The 8,341-nt window shown below is 46.8% G+C and overlaps 1 protein-coding gene across 1 annotated transcript in view; it reads left to right on the top strand.

The window, feature by feature from the left end:
• The first annotated feature begins 7,873 nt into the window (after positions 1-7,873).
• Positions 7,874-8,341, top strand: part of LAMB3 (laminin subunit beta 3) — a 74,021-nt gene continuing 73,553 nt past the window's right edge. Inside the window, exon 1 of the mRNA XM_056845387.1 lies at positions 7,874-7,932. The gene's annotated coding sequence lies outside the window, so the exon portion shown is untranslated. The remainder of the gene's footprint in view (positions 7,933-8,341) is intronic.

Below are 8,341 nucleotides of genomic sequence, written 5' to 3'. Positions count from 1 at the left end.
AATGCTGCTTACTGACGGTTATGCTGCTTACTGACGCCCCGAATTGGCCGGATTTATTCGTGAACTCCCGAACTCGCTGAATTCGGCTCCCCCGGTTGCCCTCCATTTTTGAGTTCGGTTCGTCCCGAACTAAAAACCACCGAATCAGGGGAAATTCGGCTGTTTTTCAGTTCGGGCCGAACCGAATCAACAGCCCTAAATATAACATGTAATGAAGCCTGACCGGATATAGGGACAGAATTGGCAACTGGATTTATTACAGGGTCTGATCCCTGGGCTAATGCCAGTGGGCACCTTGTAGGTTGCAGACTCCAGCTTTGGAAAGTCTGAGTAAACCTGACAGGGTTGCCAACCTCGAGGTGGAGCCTGGAGATCTGTAATTACGACTGATCTCCAGACTACAGAGATCTTTCCCAACCTGGATTTGGCAACTCCAGGCTACATAGGAGCATACTGTAAGGCTGAAACTAGGGTTGCCAGGTCTCTCGTCACCACCAGCAGGAGGTTTTTGGGGCGGAGCCTGAGGAGGGTGGAGATTGGGGAGGGGAGGGACTTCAATGCCATAGAATCCAATGGTCAAAGTGGCTATTTTCTCCAGGTGATCTGATCTCTAGTGGCTGGAGAACAGTTGTAATAGCAGGAGATCTCCAGCTATTACCTGGAGGCTGGTAACCCTAGCTGAAACCCTAAGCACATTTACTAGGGAGTGAGTCTCATTATCCTCAATAGAACCACTTTGTATAAACTACCTTTCTGCTGATCAAATTTTCATAGGATGGTCAATAGGTTTGTCTGTAATAGCAGCATAATGTATGGAAATGGATAACTGAAGCTTTTCATGGCATGGAGGTAAATAACATGACCTGGTAAATAACATTACATTAATCTCTAGTAGAGGGACAGTCATGTTTTTCTCCAGGCAGTTGACAACCATACATGTACACCAATAGAAGGAGAGGGGACAGGGTAGAAGCGAGAGATAAGTTGCACATGTGACTTCCTTCTAAAATAGCTTCCTAGTTTTGCTCTAGTCTGGGGATCTGAAAGACAAGGAGTTTGTTTACTTGAGGGCTTTTTAATTAATGAGAGGAAACTGTGGGAAGAGGAAGATAAAAAACTGAGAATAAACTTTTCCCTGTTGTCTCTGAAATGCAGCATTTCCATGGGCAGCGTGTTGGCATTTAATGTTCTGTTATCAGCTTGTGAGTCACTTAAACAGGAAGCAGTAGTATTCAGGGGACAGTCATAGGACTGATTCACGCTACCTCGAAAATGTGGCCAGCCACTCTGTTTCTCTGTCCTTAATGGGCTATAACGCACATTGGTTCTTACTAAAAGGCATGGCATAGTTCTTGTTTTTGAACGTATTAAGTTACTTGTTAGTTCTCTCCATTGAGATTAATTATATGGGCTCATTTAGCAATTTTCTGCAACTGTGGGACAAATAGATTAACTGGACCCCCCCCCCAAAGGAAAAAAAAACACCCTTCACTGTTTGATCTAAGGGAAATAGATGAGGAATGCTGGAATGAAGATAACAAGAAGACAATTGTCTCTGTCCACAGATAGAAATCACAACCTTGAATCTGTGGAATTCTGGTCCGCATACTTGTGCATAGCATGTAAATAGATGTGTGATAAGCAGCAGTCTTCAATGCAATGGCATTATGAGCACAGTAAAGGCATATTAGGGCATTTTCTACTCACTATAGTCCCTCTTCTCCTGAACTCCCTAGTCTTTACAGATATTTACTCTGGGTACAGAAGTGGGAGGAGCCCTGTGGTGCAGAGTGGTAAGCCACGGTACTGCAGTCAAAAGCTCTACTCATGACCTGAGTTCAAACATGACAGAAGTCAGTTTCAGGTAGGCGGCTCAAGGTTGACTCATCCTTCCATCCTTCCAAGGTCAATAAAATTAGTACCCAGTTTGCTGGGGGTAAAGTGAGGACAACTGAGGAAGGCAATGGCAAACCACCCTGTAAACATAGTCTGCCTAGTAAACGTCATGATGTAACAGTACCCCATGGGTCAGTATTGACTTGGTGCTTGCACTGGTGACTACCTTTACCTTTACAGAAGTGGAACTGAAATAGCACGCCCTGAGTCTGAGCTATGCATATTTAGTCTACTCTGTGACTAAATATGGGTTGCCAACCTCCAGGTACTAGCTAGAGATCTGCTATTACAACTGATCTCCAGCCGATAGAGATCAGTTCACCTGGAGAAAATGGTGACTGTGGCAATTGGACTCTATGGCATTGAAGTCCCTCCCCTCCCCAAACCCCGCCCTCCTCAGGCTCTTCCCCAAAAACCTCCCATTGTTGGCGAAGAGGGTCCTGGCAACCCTACTGAATACAGACGGCAGGCACTGTCTACAATCATCATGGGTCCCCAAAGTGGTGCCTGTGGGCACCATGGGACCCACAGACACCTTTCTTGGTGCCTGCCAAATGTTTTTAGAAAATAGGTGGGCTAGATTTCCAGGAGGGGCTTTTTTCCAGGAGAGCTTCTGATTGACCATTGGAGATTTGATTGGCTGTGCAGATTTGTTTTAAAAAATGTGACTGAAGGTAAGCTGTGTGTAAGAAAATACTACTAAATATGCTCATTTTAGAAGCCATCCTATTAACCACAGCTGCTGCCTGAAGATGTCCAAGATTTATTATTAGAGTTACACATAACCTCACTCCCTGACATCATCACAGAAAGGGATGAAGCGACAAACCATTGTTCAGCCTGTTTCCTATATGATGCATGAGAGAGGACAAAGGCTTATGCTCCCGTTTGTGTCCTTATTTTTAGGCTTTTGCAGCATTTGGCCTAGAAGAGAAAGGATATTTAAGCCTGCCTGCCATCTAATTGCTCCTTCCTCCCTTTGGCTCAATATCCTGGAAGACCAAAGGGATCGTGGGAGGGAACAAGCAGTGATTTGTTTTGCACTGTGATTAGCATTTGGATTTGGTCCCACGTGGATTAGAACAGCATTGTTCTGCATGTAGAAGTGGTATTCATATACAAGATTTAAAAGAACACACAAATCTCCCTTTTTCTAATTCTGCTCAGTTCCTTCCCTGACATGCTGGGAGCTGTCGACTGTAAGGTTGGTTTGTTGAATCAAGATTCCAGGATGAAAAAAATTGGCACTGCAGCATTACTAATTGGAGTCTGAACGCGCAGAAGAAAAGCAGGACAGGCACACCCAGCGGCTCTACCCACTTACCGACATTCTTGCCCCACCCAAGAGAGAACTGGCAAAAACTCCCAGCGGAGCCTCCAAACGTGTAGCCTTAGGAGACAGGTTTTTTGTTTTAGCCCTGAACTGCGGGTTTTACCTTCCGTTTAAGAATGTAAACAGCCAACGGTGCAACTGTTTTATGGGAGATTACCACATGCACATATATGTTTGAAAGAAAGAGCCCATGTGCCCTGACTTTGCAGTCGCTGCCGTTAAAACCAGGGACGAGGACCTGGATAAATGTGTGGTTTGTATCACATGTGTGGAAGGTAGCATGAGAATTACCCAACATACATATTACAATAAATCATGTATACTTAGAGTTTAGAATTGCCAACTCTGGGTTGGGAAATTCCTGGAAATTTAGGATTGAACCCTGGGAAAGGCAGGGTTTGGGGAGGGGAGGGACCTCAGTAGGGTATAATGCAATCGAGTGCGACCTTCAAAGGAGCCATTTTCTCCATGGGAACGGATCTCTGCTTTCTGGTGATCAGTTCTAACTCCAGGAGATCTCCAGACCCGACCTGGCAACCCTGTTAGGTTATCCCAACCTGGAGAGTGGCAATCCCCACCCCTGCCTCTTGTTTCTGCTGCCATTCATGTATCATAAAGAAAAGTAAAACCATATTTTCCAGCATTTCCTAGAGAGGATGTAACTTCTGGGTTTTCCGCAAAAATGACATTACACTGTCACTGATTGCCACCCCATGTCCTTATCCTCCAGTCTCCTGCTGGTTGCCAGGCTAGGCTAGGCCTGGCAACCCTAAGTATATTCTATATATGTATTTACTGTAACTTGTGAGCAAGGATTTAGTGGGTGATCCTGGGGCGGTCAGCCTAAAGCTACCTTCCAGGGTTGTTAATTTGAGCAAGGTTCAAATGGGAAGGTTTAATAGAGGTTTAATATACGTGAAGGTTTTTATAGCATATCTGCTACCGATTAAACTTGTATTACAGCTAGAGGGGCAAGTTTCAAAGTTGGAAACCAGAGGCAGCCCACCCACTAGACAGACCTAGGCAGTTACTTAGGGTACCAGAGGGTGGGGGCGTGGCAGGGCACGAAAAAGAGGCTTGCTGCTGATGGAAAGTGCTTGGGTTGCCAACCTTCAGGTGGGGCCAGAAGATGTCCCAGAATTAAAACGGATCTCCAGATGACAGTGATCAGTTCCCCTAGAGAAAAGGGCTGCTTTGGATGGTGAAATCTATGGCATTATACCATACTGAGCTCTTTCACCTCCCCAAACCCAGCCTTCTCCAACTCTATCCCTCCCCCAATTTCCATGAATTTCTCAATTTCTTTGGCTTTGGGGCAGGCATGTCAATTTTCCAGGCCTGTCCTCCCCCATACAGCTAGGGTTGCGAGCTCTGGGTTGGGAAATACCTGGAGATTTTGGGGGTGGAGCCTGGGGAGGGTGGGGTTTGCAGAGGGGAGGAACCTTAGCCTAGTGTAATGCCATAGAGGCCACCCTCCAAAGCAGCCATTTTCTCTAGGGGAACTGATCTTGATCTAGGGTTGCCAGATCTGGGTAGGGAATTATCTGGAGATTTTGGGTGTGGACCCGGAGGAGGACTTAGGGTTGCCAGGCCCCTTTTTGCCACTGGTGGGATGTTTTTGGGGAGGAGCCTGAGGAGGCGGGGTTTGGGGAGGAGAGGGACTTCAACACCATAGTGCCAACTGCCAAAGCGGCCATTTTCTCCAGGTGGTCTGATATCTATCGGCTGGAGATCTGTTGTAATAGCAGGAAATCTCCAGCTATTACCTGGAGGTTTGGAAATTAGCACGGGTGAAAGGTACACAAATGCACAGAGCCAAGTAGCAAAAATGCAAATGTTAATAAGTGCAAAACATCAAAGACAGCAGTGTGATGTCTCACACTGCTGTCTTTGATGTTTTGCACTTATTAACTTTTGCATTTTTGCTACTTGGCTCTGTGCATTTGTGTACCTTTCACCCGTGCTAATTTCCAAACCATATGGTATAGGCACGGGAGTGCTTTTGTTTTGTTTATATTGATTACCTGGAGGTTGGCAACCCTAGGAGGCTGAGTTTGGTGAGGGGGACTTCAATGCCGTAGAGTCCAATTGTCAAAGTGGCCATTTTCTCTAGGTGAACTGATCTCTATCAGCTCAAAATCAGTTGTAATAGCAGATCTCCAGCTAGTACCTGGAGGTATGGCTGCTGAAAAAAAAATTCGGGAGAATTCGGATTCGGCAAAATTTGGCCTGTTTTGATTCGGGAAATGCCGAAGTCCGAACTCCCCCAATTCGGATCCGGGAATTCAGGAGTCCCGGGAAGGGGGGCAGCAGGGGTTAAGCACTCCCCCCTTTCCGGTCCTATGCTCAGCTGTTGGGTGGGGGGCGGGGACCCTCCCAACAGCTGAGCGGGGGGGGGAGTGCTCGGTGCTGCCTGGGCAGGCAGCGCAGAGCACTTTCTCCCCTCCCAGTCTGAATCTCAGCTGTTGGGCGGGGGGGGGAAGTGCTCTGTGATGCCTGGGCAGGCAGCATGGAGCACTTTAAAGACCCACCTCCCGAGCGGTGGGTCTTTAAACTGTGAGCTGCCTGCCCAGGCAGCGCGGAGCACTTCCCCCCCTTCCCAGTTGATGCTCAGCTGTTGGGCGGGACCCGCCCAACAGCTGAGCGGGGGGGGGAAAGTGTTCCGCGCTGCCTGGGCAGGCAGTGCAGAGCACTTTAAAGACCGCCCCGCCCAGTTTCCTGGGTGGGAAAAGGCAGGTTCGGGGGCCGAACCTGCCGAATTTATTCGGCGTTTGCCCTAACTCGCCGAATTCGGCTCGTCCTTTCCCTGCCTTCTTTTGAGTTCGGTTCCATCTGAACCGGAAACCGCCGAATTGGGGGAAATTGGGTGGTTTTTTCGGTTCGGGATGAACCGAATCGACAGCCCTACCTGGAGGTTGGCACCCTTACCTGTGAAGGAGGGAGGAAGAACAGGATGTTACTAACTCATCAGCTGCCAAGCTCCTCTGTTTTCCTCCATCACTGCAGCTTGAAGTGTTCCCACTCAGGTGTGCTGGTTCCAGCAATGGTGGGGGGGATGTGTGTTTGTGTATTGCTGACCAGCAGCTGGCCTAGGGAGCCAGAAGCCTCTGTTAGCAAGCTGTGAAGGTAATATGTTGGTCTTTGGAGCACTTTAGAGAAAAGGTGAGTTGAAAATAGAATAAAGAAAGCTAGAGCTCACTTCATGAGATGCACAGGATCAGCAAAGTGCTTGGTCAGGGCATAGCTAAGTGTGCAATATCCCATATAGGAAAGCATACAAATATAGTTAATTGTTGGTGGTCCCCATAGATGTAATGCTTCTGTGCCCATTTCCTTGCAATTATTATTGAGGTAGCATTTTTTCTCATGGCAGTGCAGTAAACGCGGGGCAGTCAACTCCTCTCCGGGTTCTGCTGCATCCACTCGTGGGAGTCGGTCAGTTCTTTTTATGAGAAGGATTGCAACCTCTCTCTCTCCTTTAAAAAACAAGTCCTGGTCCCATGCCTTTATGTACATTTAACCGCATCTAGCTGTTTCTTGCTTGAAGTGGTGGAGAAAGCTTCACCTGTTTTAATTTCCATGTATCAGTCTATAGCCGGAGACACAGGAGCAGTGCCAACAAAGAACCATTGCTCTGTGTCAGAAAGGAGAAAAATGCTGACACATGGGAGTCTTCCAGACACTGGTTTTCCAGAGGGTGCACGGAGACCAGACCACACAGCTGTCAGCAACCCCTCAGTTGTCTGTCCTGATGATGCTCTGCTAGTCAGCACTGCTCTTGTGAGGAAATCAGCTTTCTCAGCGATCATATCACTAAGTACAGTTGCTATGAAGCAGAGTTTTGTGTGTGTGTGTGTTTTAAACTTTGGTAAGCACAGTTATTTTTTTGTGGTTTTGCTGCTGGGCACATCCAGAACGGTCCTCTGTCCTAATAGCTAAGCTGCACCTTAAGACTCATTCCATAACTGCACCATGTTGAATGCTGAAGAGTCTGAATCAACATTGATCTTGTTCCTTGCTCTTCTTATCCTTTCTTGTTCCCCAGAGATCATGTACTCATCTTTTCCAGCGTGGGCACGCACATCTCATTCTCTGCTGGCAGAGGAGGGGGTGATTTTATTACCTCCCCCCTCCCAGACACACACACCTGCAGATCCCCACATAACAGACAGCCCTGCTCCTTGGGATCCCTGTTTGTAGGGTACAGCCCCATGGAGGTGAAGCACTTTGAATACCCAACAGCAATATATCAATGCTCAGTATTAAGTGAGGGGAAAGCCGATATGTTTTAGAAAAGGAATGCTGGGCATGAAAAGCAATTTCTTCTGTACTTCTGTATTTCCTTATAGTGGGTGCAACAGAGCAAGACCAATCTGCTCTCCCTCTGCAGTTTTAAAGGTGATTTAGTTCTGTATTCTTAAATGTACATCCATTGCTTAGCTGGTGAAAGGACTGGCAGTTCTGTGTTTCAGGTACTGCTCACCGTCTAGAAGGTCTGATGAGTTATACTGTAAATGGGTGTGTCCTGTCTGAAGAGATCATTGAATCATTCCTTTTATCATTGCTACACCCACAGGAACTCATTTCCTCAGGTGAGGCCGTGTTTAAAGACGGCGAGGGAAAGACATCAGCACAGACGGCCGGGTGAGGGATTGATGTTGGCCGCTGTAAATGAGAGGAGAAAACATCTAGCACCAGAGCAGGTAGGTACTGTGCAGTGGGGGAATTTGGAGACGGACGTCACCCCTTTTGCCCCACTAAGTGATAGGTCTATCTATGGCAACGGAGTTCTGATCTTCTTCTTCAAGGAACTTCTCCTTTGCTTCTAGCTGGCTGTCAATTCACAGTTGTGGGGATGTGGTTATACTTTTTAAAAAAATACTCTTCATATTAAAGGCTTGCAAGTCTTTTATTATTCCAAATGGAGTAAAAAATAAAATAAAATAAAATAAACAGGAAGGCAGGCAGGCAAGGACGAGGTGTACAGCACATACTGCGTCCTTGCTTTATATGTCTACATTTAAGTGTTCTGTGTATGCCAGGTATTTATAGCTGGATTTATAAAAACACAGCCCCAAAGGTAATCAAGTACTGTCTGAATATTCAGGCTCT

The sequence above is a fragment of the Euleptes europaea genome, chromosome 2 (assembly GCF_029931775.1).
Source record: "Euleptes europaea isolate rEulEur1 chromosome 2, rEulEur1.hap1, whole genome shotgun sequence".
NCBI classification, from domain to species: Eukaryota; Metazoa; Chordata; class Lepidosauria; order Squamata; family Sphaerodactylidae; genus Euleptes; species Euleptes europaea.
The sequence above is the reverse complement of the archived record's forward strand: the minus strand, read 5'-3'. Positions and strand labels throughout refer to the sequence as shown.